The sequence below is a fragment of the Mus musculus genome, chromosome 13, assembly GCF_000001635.26.
Source record: "Mus musculus strain C57BL/6J chromosome 13, GRCm38.p6 C57BL/6J".
NCBI classification, from domain to species: domain Eukaryota; kingdom Metazoa; phylum Chordata; class Mammalia; order Rodentia; family Muridae; genus Mus; species Mus musculus.
Window position 1 is genome coordinate 47,936,041 of NC_000079.6, and position 13,069 is coordinate 47,949,109.

General features: G+C 43.1%; 1 long non-coding RNA gene across 1 annotated transcript in view; it reads right to left on the reverse strand.

The window, feature by feature from the left end:
- Gm40938 overlaps positions 1-12,434 on the reverse strand; it is a 46,407-nt gene extending 33,973 nt beyond the window's left edge. The window contains exon 1 of the long non-coding RNA XR_873361.2: positions 12,301-12,434. This is a non-coding gene — a long non-coding RNA (predicted gene, 40938). The remainder of the gene's footprint in view (positions 1-12,300) is intronic.
- Positions 12,435-13,069: the final 635 nt, after the last annotated feature.

Consider the following 13,069-nt stretch of genomic DNA (forward strand, 5'->3'; position numbering starts at 1 on the left):
AACTAATTTTAGTGCTTTTTGGCCCCCATTTAATTGCTATTAAAGACAAAATAAATAAGTAGTCTATCTACTGGACTAGAGATATGGCCAATGTAGTCTCTAAGAGGGATATTAATTTAACTCTCCTACTTGAAGTGAGTTTGCTTACCACAAACTGAACTGAACTCTATATAGTTGGCATTATCAAAATCACTGTTGCACATTTTATACCCAGCTAAAATATCAAGCAAGGAGAGATAGTTCCAAAACAAGATTAAGTACATTTTTACCTCAAGTTAGAATATTTTTAGGTATTTACTTTGATTTTCAAGTTTGCTATTAGATTTTAAAGATATATAGTAGATAATTATTAAAATTAATGGATGAAGTAGACACAAACATCAGTATGGGCTAACAAATTATTGTTCTCTGTCAAATAATGGAAAAACAGGAAGTAAGCAATAAGCAAAGGGAAGCACATTTAGCTAGGGAATTACTGATCACATTGGCTGTGTGTAAAGTTTTGTTTTGTTTTTAATTTAATTTGTTTTATTTTTCAGTAGACTGTTTTATGAAATGAGGATGAAGTGTGAATGTTCATGTTTTCCTCTTCCAAAGCTACTGCATAATCCTATGTGATTACTTGAAATGGAACAAGTGTGAATGAGAAATGGTGTTTATTATAGTCTAACTTACTTTCTTTAAAATTCCTTTGGACAACTTGCAACCTAAGGATATAGTCTTGTGTTTGGAGAGCTAGGTGTAGTAGTACATGCCTGCAATCTCAGCACTGGGAAGACAGAGACAGGAAGATCCCTATGACCTTCTAGCTATCTAATGTAGCCCATATTAACAAGCTCTGGATTCATTAAGAGACCCTGTCTTAAAATATAAGGAGAATAATCAGGAACAATACTCAATTCAGTGCTGACTTCTGGCCTCTCTGGAGATGATCATGCACATGCACCATGAACCTACATGTACACACATGAGAAATAACATGCAGATATGTACACATAAAAAATTATAGAGAAGAAGTTACAGTTAGTTAATAACTATCCTCCCAAAAAACACAATTCCAGATGAGCTGGCAAGGCATAAGGCAGAACCACAAGATTCATATGTGTTTCAAAGGAATTTTGTGAGCCATGTTAAGTAATATATTTTAACCTGCAAATAGAGTGGTATGTCTGAAGATAGTGACAGTGTACTCATATACATAAAAAATAAATAAATCTTTTAAAAATAGAAAGAGAGAGAAAGAGGGAGAGAGGGAGAGAGAGAAAGAGAGAGATTATGTGAGTTTATCATGTGAACAGCTGATGTCAGTACATTTTTTTTAAAAAAAGGTATGGTGACTCCATTGTTGAAAAAGGTCAGAGAATGTGGAGTAAAAGAGAACATGGTTAAACAAGAGATTAAGAAACAGTTTAAGGCCAGGCGGTGGTAGCACACGCCTTTAATCACAGCACTTTGGAGGCAGAGGCAGGTGGATTTCTGAGTTCGAGGCCAGCCTGGTCTACAGAGTGAGTTCCAGGACAGCCAGAGCTACACAGAGAAACCCTGTCTCGAAAAACAAAAACAAAATAAAAACAAACAAAAACAAAACAAACAAACAAACAAACAAACAAACAAAGTTTAAGAACTACTCGCTCATTGGTGCCTGGTCTAGACCTGGGGATGGAATGAAATAGAAACTACCAATCCATATAATCCCAGAATAATGTCAAGGCTTGCTTTGTCATAGCCATGTTGAATTGGACTTGATTGTGCGACAGAGTGACAAACATGTCACAGGGAATTAGATGAACATGTAGTGAGAATTTGGTTTCTTTTATAAAAGAAAAGTTATATTGTTGTAGAAAATATTTAATCTTGATCCGGAGCTTCTACCCTGCCTTTGATTATTCAGCTCCCAGATAGAAGACACACAACTTTTATATTTATAATAAGCCTTAATCGGCACAAAAGCTGGGCAGATATCTACCCTCTATGCTATTATGTCTACTTCCCTGCCAATAACCAACCTCATGATATGATGTACTGTGTTACATCTGGGCTACTCTTGACTTCAGTTACCCAGCTCTCATGGCCATGATTTCAAGATTATTAACTCCATGGCTTCTCCTCCTCTCTCTACCTTCCTCTCTCTCCTTATGGTTCTTCTCAGACAAACAAGCCTTGTCTAGCTCAATTCTGCCCATCTATAAGCTATAGGCATCTTTGTTCACCATTCAGGAATAACTAGGGGGAGGGGGAGAGGTCACACTTGGGTCTAAGTACAGAGTATCTCTCTCTCTCTCTCTCTCTCTCTCTCTCTCTCTCTCTCTCTCTCTCTCTCTCTCTCTTCCTTGGTAGCAACCACACCTTGGGGGCCAGTATTTAGCATTGCAATACATAGCCAAACACCAAACCTGTATGTCAAAGGAAATTAGATGAACATGTAGAAAGAATTTTGGTTTCCTTTTTTTAAAAAATGTTATATGAGTATGTTTTTGCTTTAATCCCAGGTATGGGATATGGGGCTGCTTCAGATTGTTCACAGCAGCTGGCATTTGTCTCATGCTCTGGCAGGGGCATGATTCTCCCAGCTGAAGATATTTAAGTTTGGTATTCTAGTGAGTCTAGGGAGGCCAGAATCCTGAAAGGCTGCAGTGTCTGATGCTCCCTGAGCTGCTACCCCTGGTTCCTGCTGTTATGTTTGCTGTTTGCTGGTTTTGCTGGATTGCTGGATTGCTGGACTGCTGGACTGCTGGACTGCTGGATTGCTGGATTGCTGGACTGCTGGACTGCTGGATTGCTGGATTGCTGGACTGCTGGACTGCTGGACTGCTGGATTGCTGGATTGCTGGACTGCTGGATTGCTGGACTGCTGAAACTGCTGGACTGCTGGACTGCTGGACTGCTGGACTGCTGGACTGCTGGACTGCTGGATTGCTGGATTGCTGGTTGGAGATATTTTGACAACAAAGACAGGACTGGACCCCAAGGAACTCAATGCCGCTGGTCAGCAGGAAGTAGTCTAAAGAGATCTATGCCCCCTTTTCCCTCTATTCTTTTTTTCTCTCATACCTAGTGTTGGGTTAGAAGGGATTGGGGTGAAGAGGGGTGGTAGGCATAAGAACCCAATAAAGTAGCCAAAAAGTACAGTTACATGAGCACATATCTGATATGGGAAAATAGAATCTAGGCAGACAATGTTCAGCCTTTGATTCATCAGCAGAAATTGCTGTAGCAATTTGATAACATTTTTACAACCTCAAAACGCTCACATTTAGCTAAATTGACTCATTATACTACTAAATGGAATCAGGACTCAAAGTACTTACAAGTTTCGCTTTATTTTCATTTAGTTTTTGTTGTTGTTGTTGTTGTTGTTGTTGTTGCTGTTGTTGTTTCTTTTTGAAATAGGGGTTTCATCGTGTAGCTCTGGCTGCTCTGGGATTTACGTAAACCAGACTAACCTCAAGCTCACAGAGATCCACCTACCTCTACCTGGCAGGGGCTGGGGCTAAAGGTGTGAGCCAACACACCTGACTTTTCTCCAAGACTTTTGAGTCAGTAATATTTCAGCTCAACTGAAGATTAGTAATTCTCAAATGCTAAATAATGTGTCTTTGCAAACGCACATTCTATTGAAGGGTGGTGGTCCTGATGAGACAGGTTTAGCGTGGGATGCCATGAACGTCCTTTGACTTGATGAAAAAATATTTGTTCTTAGCACTGCTTCTCCTCCCTAACAATGGGTTTATCGTTTCAAAAAGCATCCTAGAACCTACACTAAAAACCATTCCAGATTTCTATAGATAGTAATCATAGTTCAGCTCAGTGTTCAAAAGTAATAAAATAGAAAATACCATTTCAGTTGGACACGTTAATGCAGCATCCTAAATAGTGACTTCCACATAAAAACCATCACAAGGAAATACAGTGTACCAAATACATTTTGGTTGCAGTCACACATAATAAAATGACTACAGGCTCAAAATACCTCTTTGGTGGCAGGGTTAGGGGCTCAGATTTAATCTCAGCAGGAAGAAGACAGAGGCTGGTAGGTCTCTGTGAGACTTTAGTCTACACAGTGAGGTATAGGCCATCTAGGATTACATAGTAAGACCTGGAGAGAGAGAGAGAGAGAGAGAGAGAGAGAGAGAGAGAGAGAGAGAGAATAAGAAAGAAAGAACCAACTTTTTGGAAACTTGATATAACTCACTTTTGTGTATTTGTAACTTTGTGTACTTATTATATGTTCACAATGAGTATCTAGACATTTTGTGGGATTTTATTTAAAAATCATACTGTACGGGGCAGGAGAGATGACTCTGACGTCAATAACCCCTACAGCACTGAGAGGGAGAAGGAGACATGTGTCTTCACCTCTAACTAAGAAACTATTACAATTGATGGCCGTGTGCACAGGGAAAATCCGTTTTCTCCAAGGCATTGTCCCTTGGTCTATCAGCCTCTGTCCTGGACAGGCCGCACGCCCATGATTAGTTGTCCAACACAAAATGAACGCAATGGTATCTGGTTGTTGTTGTGGTTGTGGACTTTTTGTTTTACTTAAACAAAGTTATGCTTTGGCTTATTTGTTTTGATTTTTGTTTTTGTGAAATTTTGGAGGTTGGTTGTTGGATTTATTTTCTGTTTGCTTTGGGATTTTTGGTTTTTGTTTGTTTGTTTTTTTGTTTGTTTTATTTTTGAGAGAGAGACAGACAGACAGAGAGACAGAGAGGAGAGAAAGCAGTAGGCACCACTACTGTGAGTGAATATGTAATAGAGAGACGGGGAAGGCCTTAGACCGTGTTGGTGTTCAGGAGCTGTGCTGACACTGAGGGCCAAACTGATTTGAGTGGCCTGTGCTGCCACCTGAGCCCATGGTGATGTCCTTGCCCTGGCTGCTGAGAGCCATGAACATTTGCAAGTCAAGCTGTTTGGGCAGAGGGGTGCACTATGGGACACACTAGGACATACTGCAGCTTTCATGGTGAGATGTGGTTTTTTGTTTTGTGTTTATTGCATTTTTGGTTTTTTTGTTTTTTGTTTTGTTTTGTTTTCTCTGGGGAGGGGGTAGTAGCAAGGGTGAAGGGCGGTTATGAAAGGATGGGGAGGTGAGTGGGATTGGGGGGGTGCACGTTGTGAATTCACAAAGAATCAATAAAACATTTAATAAAGAGAGAGAAGAATACATACAATCAGGTGGGTGTGGAGGTGGGGGTACTCTAGGAGGAATTAGGGAAAGAGTAAACATGATCAAAATACATTGCATGAAAAAAAATTAAATGCATTTTAAAAAAAACCCTGCTTGCTGCTCTTGCAGAGGACCCGAATTCAGTTTCTTACACCATGCTGGATAGCTCACGCCCTTCTGGAAGTCTACTTTCAGAAGATGTCTGAAATCCTATTCAGGCCTCTGTAGGCACCTGTACACATGTGGCATGCGGAGGGGGCGGGGAGAAACATATAAAAATAAAAATCTTCAAAATAACAGATCTAGTATACATTCCAAGTGACGGCCTGACTCTATGTAAAAGTCTGTGTAGGGTCATTGAAAGCCAAGAATACACGTTTCCCGCTGACACAGCAACGGTTAAGATTCCAGCTGACACAGGATGCTGATGGATAACAAGGGTGCAGCCAGGCCACATGGAAGGAAGGTTGTGGGCTCCTCAGGGACCTGAGAGCTGAGGGGCAGGAGGGAACTAAGATCCCAGAGAAGGGCTATGAAGTGAAGATGAGGAGAGGTCCCTGTGTTGATGTCCTGGGAAGGAATAAATCTGAGACAATGGGAGAGGATTTTTCAATGACTTAAACTGTTGAGGGAGGAAGAGGAGGAGGATGATAGCATAAGGACAATTATAATTGTTAATAATATTATTATCCTATTATTTCCAGTTTCCATTTCTGTTTACTCTCTAGCGGTTAGCAAAGAGGAAGTAAAGAACAAGAGAAGAGTTAAAGATGAAGCAGTTGCCCAGGTCTTTTCTTTCTTGTTCCTTTGTGTTCTCCCATCTCTCCCTCTCCCTCTCCCTCTCCCTCTCCCTCTCCCTCTCCCTCTCCCTCTCCCTCTCCCTCTCCCTCTCCCTCTCCCTCTCCTCTCCCTCCCTCCCCCCCCCCCTCTCTCTCTCACACACACACACACACACACACACAGAGAGAGAGAGAGAGCTCACCATCACCATTCCCCAAATCTATCAGGCTACACCATATGGAGATAAAAAAGGCTGTACACAAATTTTAAAAAACAAAAACTTAAAAAAAAAATCCAAAGGCCACCCACTGGCTTGTTTTGTGTCGATAATTATATCGGCTACTGTCTTGCAGAACAATCGCCTGCTGCGGTCCCGCAGCCCTGATGAAGAGATCACACTGGGAAGTGGAAAGTGTCCCTGTCCTCGGGATGGGAGGCGGATTTGCTTTCTTCCAGACAGCCTTGGAAACAGGGCGCAGGAGAGAAGCAGCACAGAGCAGCCACAGGGATGTCTGAACCTGCCGTCAGCAAGTGTGGAGACAAGGCACCCTTGCAGGGAAGTCGGTTTGCAAACAATGAACATCTTTTGTGTTCCTTGTTGGCAAAGCAATTGATTCTGAGTTAGAGATTGGCTGGGTGCCACCTGAGAATGGTTTCTCTTCTGTTCTGAAGAGTACAGGAGTAGAAAGAGCTGCAAGAGAGGGTGTTCTTTCTCCTCTTAGCACGACTGCAACTGGAGCTGACTTGCTGTCTTCCTCTCTACTGTAACTCACGGTATGCATCTCACAGACCGCATCAAATGCTATGAAAATCTTACAAACAACTGAAAATGCTTTGGGGGGCATTTAATAAAATGTGGGATGGTATCTCACATCAGTTATTCCTTCCCTCATGCAATTTACATATACCTTTTTCTCCTGAGAAAGAAGCTTAGCGCAGCAGGATGGATGCGCATATGACTCACAGAGACGTTGGGGGCGCGCACAAGACCCGCACAAGTTCAAGCCACACCAGGGCCCAGCACTAAGAGGCTATTTGCGATGGTTGTCTGCTGGGAAAAATCAGTTTTCTCCAATGGAGTGTCACTGGCACTTATCAACTACACCCCAGGGCGTGCCCCATGCCCACGAGTCTCTGGCCAGCACAGAACTGGCTTCATGTTTTCTGTGTGTGTTTTTTGGTTTCATTCTGGTTTACCTTGGTATTTGTTTTGTCTTTTTGTTTGTTTCGTTTGATTCCATTTGTGTTCTTTCCGGGAGGGAGGGTGTTTTTGTGTCTTTTGAGAGAAAGAATAAAATTGGTTGAGGTTTGGGAGGTAGGGAGGATCTGGTAGGAGTTGGTAGAGGAAAACATGATAAAACTATATTGTTTGAGAAAGCTTTCTATATTAAGGTTCTGTGTATAAAGAGTTATATGTATTTCAAAGAAAGAAGCCAGGCTAACACCCTGTGCTCAGAGGGGAGGTTGTTTAAACTTTATAGTGCTAATGTGAGTGGCTAAGGAACACAGAGAGGCCAGAGCAGCCATTAAAGTATTATTGTTTTAAGAAGTAATAAAAAATCTCCAATCGGCTTCATTGAAACTTCAGATGATTCTATTAAACAGGTAGAAATCAATACTTTATGGTTTAGCTTCTAGCTGCTCCCCGTTTAAAGAAGTCACTTTTTCCACAGGAGTGCTGTTTGAATGATTTCATATAAAACACCATCCACTAATTGGCTTTGACATAATTAACATACTGGGAGAAAGAGGAGCCAAGTCTCTGGCAGCTGTACCACAGGGAGGCATGAGCTGCAGAAGGACTTTCATCCTCCCACAAGGGTACCATCCCATCATGGTGCAGGCAGGCTCAGGGGTGGGGGTGACCGGCCTGTGGGGTCAAGGGCTTCTCCTCTGTGCGCTGTGAGCCACACCCATCTTGAGAATGTTCCTGACTGCTCCAGACATAGAAGAAGGCCCGTGAGGTTACATGTTCCCATAGGATCAACACAACAGCCTTTGCCTGTCCCTCTTCGGGGTTTGTTAGTATGTATGTACACAGCCGAACACACTTGTGATGCATTCACGGACACAAAGTGTTGCTATATGTTGTTTTGTGCTTCCCTTCGTTAAACGTCAAGTTGTGTTTAATGATGCATTTTGCTCATAAAGGTAGCAGAGGTTTGTTTGTTTGTTTGTGTTGATGATGTGGTCAAATTCTTGACATAAAAACTTGATTAGGAAGGAGTCTGTTGTGGTTTGTAGTTCCAAGGTCCATGCCTGTTGCCCTGAGTAGAGGCAACTGGTCACCCTGTAGCCCAGGTTGGAAAGGGGAGAGAGAGATTGAGGGAGGGGAGGGAGGGGGGAGAGGGAGGGAGGGAGGGAGGGGGAGAGGGAGGGAGGGAGGGAGGGAGGGGGAGAGGGAAGGGAGGGAGGGAGGTACTAGTGCTCAGCTGGCCTTCTCCTTTTAATTCACTCCTGGAACCCAGCTCATGGGGAATGACTGAAGCCTTTTGAAACCTCCAAGCCCTGCCCCAGTTACAGACTTCCTCCAATAAGGCCACACCTCCAACCTGTGCTGCTGCCACCATGTCTTCCTTGCTGAAACTGTAAGCCTAGCATTAAATGCCATCCCATATCCTTTCAGTTAACCCTATCTAGAAACTCACTCACAAGGACAGAGCTCTGCCTCCCAGTGGATTCTGCTTCCTATCAAGTTGGCAGTATTAACCAGCATAGCTTTCTTTAGTTAGAAAAATCCTGAATTAGTCAGCATTCTCAAAAGTAAATAAATGGATGGATGAATAACAGAACCAATAGAATACGTACATATGGTCTCTTAGTTACTTTTCTATTCCTGTGATTAAAAATACCAATAACCCAGGCAACTTATAAACACACAGAGAAAGTTTGAGAGTTACAGTTTCAGAGGGTTAGACTCTGTGACCTCAGGAAAGCTGAGCACTCATAGCTTGATCCACAAGCAAGCAGCAGAGATAATACTGGGAATGGCACAGCCTTTTGAAACTTTAAAGCCCAATCCCAGTAACACATCTCCTCCAATAAGGCCACACCCCCTAATTGTTCCCAAACAGTTCCACCAGCTGTCAACCAAACATTCTAATATATGAGCCCTCGGAGGCCATTTTCATGCAAAGCACCACATATGGTCATAAGAATGAAGTGGTTAGATCATGCATTCAGAGGACTGGTGATTCCATAATGGCCATTTGTAGGCTGGAGAACTGAGGAAACAGCAGATTCTCAGTTCAAGAAGCTGAAGGCTCAGGATATGCAGAGCCCATTGACGCAGCCTCCCCGAGCATCATGAGTACACATCTGTATCACTCAAAGGCTGATGAAGCAAGAATCTGGTGTGCTTTGCATGTGGCAGAAGAAAATACATTTGCCCAGGGGAACCGGTGAGCTGCTTTCTCCTTTGGTTTTCTGTTTCCTCCAAGTGCAGCCTCTTCAATGCCACTCCCCACATCCAGGATGTGCTTTCTTGCCTCAATTTTCTTGTCCACACCTGTCTCTAGATACACCCCCACAGACTTAGCCTAGAGAGCACTTGACTAACATGCTAGGCATCTTTCAATGGTTCAGCAAGCCGAAAACCAAGATTCACTATCACACAGTGGATAGACATAAAACACAAGCTCGCCAGTTACTCTGATGGTGATCGAGATGGCTATATAACTACTGTAGGACAGCATTTTGCTTTGTTGCCTGAGCTAGCCTTGCATTTGGTATCCGAACTGTCAAAGTAACTGGGCTTCCAGGTGTGTGACAGATGCCCACAGAATAACCACATTTTATCTATATCCTTTTTGCTTGCAAGTTGTGCAGCTCCACCTATCCATCCAACCTGCCAAGCATTCATTCAGCAGGCCATTCGGACCAGTTTTTGTAGGCAATAGCAGTAAATTAAACGGACTTCCCTGGTCTTGTGGGACGTCTATGTGGATGGGAGATGCAGAAATAAACAATAAAACAGTGGTCAGAGGGGCTATGGAGGAGAAAAATGAACTGAAAGACCATGAGGTGAGCAGAGGAACCTGAATCAGTGGTGGGAGGAAGGCAGTTGTTCCGCGAGAGGAAAGGATGAAGAGCTGGGAAGACTGAGCATCTGACCAGAGATTGGCCAGTAAATCTCAGAAACAGCAAGAGGTTGAGATGGAGAAATGACAGTGAGTGTGGTGTGTGTAATTCAAAGGGTAAGGAGAATAAAAATCCTCCCTCTCCCTCCCCCTCCCCCTTCTCACTCTGCCTCTCCCCCTTCCCTCCCCTCCCCCTCCCCTTCTCTCTCTCTCCCTGAGAGTTAGAAGCCACTGGAGAATGCTACAAGTAGCTATAGATATTCCGTTCTGGAATTGTGTGTCAAACAACGCTGTAAAAAGTGTTGAGAGACCTTTCCAAGGAAGAACAAACATCCATTTGACAAGATAGGATTGTCTATGATGGTTCAAATAAAGGTTCCACTCAAGCTTGGCTAACCAATGGGATTGATAGGGTTGCTTAGCAGGCAGGAGAGAACCCAAGGCAATGGTTTCATTAAAAAGCCTATGCCAACGTTAGCACCAAGCGTCGAAAGCTACGTCCCAGCAAAGCGTCTAATCTCCTCCGGCAACTGTTCGGTACTCACTGGGGCCTTAGGAAGAAGCCTCTTGCATCTTGTAACTTAATGAGCTGCCTGGGAAGCATTGCTCCTCTCTCCAGGTGTGAATGAAAAGCTATAGAAGGCCATCTAGGACTAAGTAGAAAGTTGTTGCAATACCCTTTGTGAGACAGAATCTGGTGGTTTGGTTGACAGGGTTGAAGGTGGGGGTGAAAAGCTTGGTGTCCCTAGAAGGCTGAGAACGGGACCTTCTGATGCAGGATATGAAAGCAGAGAGTTAAAAAAGCAACTTCACTGTAGTAAGTAGTAAGTACTGACTGATCTCAGGAGTACGGAAGCACGGCAGCATTTCCGTTTCTGTTTCTACTTACCCCTTCCATCTCCGTCTCCATCTCTATCTCCTCTAGTGTGTAAGTAGACATGTAGTTCTGAGAGAAGGTATACTGTTGTCTCAGGTAAAGCCTGAGTAGTGGTGAGATGCCTCTGTCATCTATATCTGAGTAGTAGTCCAAGAGTTATGATATCATATCCAGAGGACACAGCGATAGTATGGGAGGGATGAAGGTGGCATCCACTTGAGGTAGAGCTAAGGGAATTTTGCAGGAGTGGGATCGTGTACAATCTGTAGGAGCCAATTCAATCACAATCCATCCTAAAATCAGGAAGACATTTTGAGACTTCTGATTTTTAAAGCAGAGCAAACATTTTTTTGAGAAAAAGAACTCTATCTCATAGAGCACATACAGCAGTGATTTTTTTTTAAATAACAAAACTACTAAAAGTATTTTGGATATGGTAATAATAAAATATTAATATATATTTTAGGAAATGGTAGAAAGCATTATACACTGATCTTATAAGGAGTTATAATTTAAAGCTGGGGCCAGGGATACGGCTCTATCAGTAAAGTGCCTGCACCCAAGTATGTGGACCCCGGTTTGGATGCTCAGAACCCGTATAAAAGCTGGGTTTGATGGCACACCTCACATGGGGAAAGGGAAATAAGGACAAGTAGCTTCCCAGATCTTGATGGTCAGCCAGTGTAAACGCCAGTGAGCTCCGGATTCCCTGAGAGAACGTGTCTCAGAAAATACAGTGAGAGCTACAGAGGAAGCCTCATCTGATGGCCACCTCTGGCCTCCACCTGCTCAGGCAGACCCATAAACACGCACCTCTTCTTACTTCTTCATACACATAAAAATCTGAGCCTTGAACATACTTTAGAAAGAAAAGACCAGAGCTGGGGTTATAGCTTAGGGGCTGAGAACTTGCCTACCACACCCCAGGCTGTAGATCAGTAACCAGCACCTCAGATTATAGCAGTAATAAGACATATGGGTTTCAAACGTCACCGTAATATATCATCCACTTTATGCGATTTGACAGCAATATATGCCTATTTGTATATGTACAACCAGAACATTTTTAGAGGGAAAAGACCTAATTGTGTAGGGAACACTTTGGTGACAGAGTCAAAGGAGAGCTTTCTGCGGACTCCTTGTCCTGTGGATCAACTGGTAACATACGGCCAACCTCACATTTTCATTCTTAAAGAGTCGCTAAGGGATCACTCGCTTCCCTGCAGCTAGGGTAGGCTCTGACATGACAGTATTCATGTTTGTCCCCAGCATACTTCCCCCTAAATCCCCTAGTGCCAAGCTGAGTGTCCCCTCTGGGCTCACACACTCAGGGACCGTACCCTGCAGAACAGTGTTGGCCTCTACAGCCGCAGCCACAGGAATGTTGGACTCACCGTGAAATGGAAGGAAAAGCTTGAGAAGATTGCCTGGTTCCCTTTGTTCTGTTTTTCTGAAATTATTTCTTCTGAGAGAGATACTCTGGGGTTCCTCTACTTTTCATATGAAGAGAGGGTAGGGGATGGGGGGGGGAGGGGCAGCCCCGGCAAAGTCTGCAGCCTGCTGAAAACCCCTGCTTGTGACACTATGATCATTTCTTGTCATTTATTTTTGCTGAAGCTCTGCACCTTTGATTAAACCTGGCACAGCCCTTTAGGAGCCACAGATACACATCAAAGAAGTTAGCTCTCCTAGATCAAAATAGATGGAGGGCTTGGACATGGCCCAGTGCTGTGTGAGCGCAAAGAACAAACCACAGCGGGAGGCAATTGCTTTTGGACAGGAATCAGAAAATAACCAAATGGATTTCCTCTATTCCCTCCTTCATTAGCAGCATAGCAAATGCCTTCATCCTGTCAGCAGAGAAATCTTTATTGGATTTTTATCTACGGATGAGTTTGCAGGCTCAGACTTAAGGTGGAATTTTTGAAGACCTCTCCTAAACTATTAAGCATTTTTTAAAAAAATACATAAAAAATAATTTATGTTTGATGAGAATAATAAATAGCCCAATTTCCCCCTTCATTCTGTATGCAAGCCACTTGCAAAAGCCCAACTGGATTGGAGAATGTACAGTTTACTTTGTCTCCCATCAGCAATCTGGGAATGATGAAAACAAACATGTAGATATGTCCACAATGGGAGCCAGGGGGAAACTTTTATAAA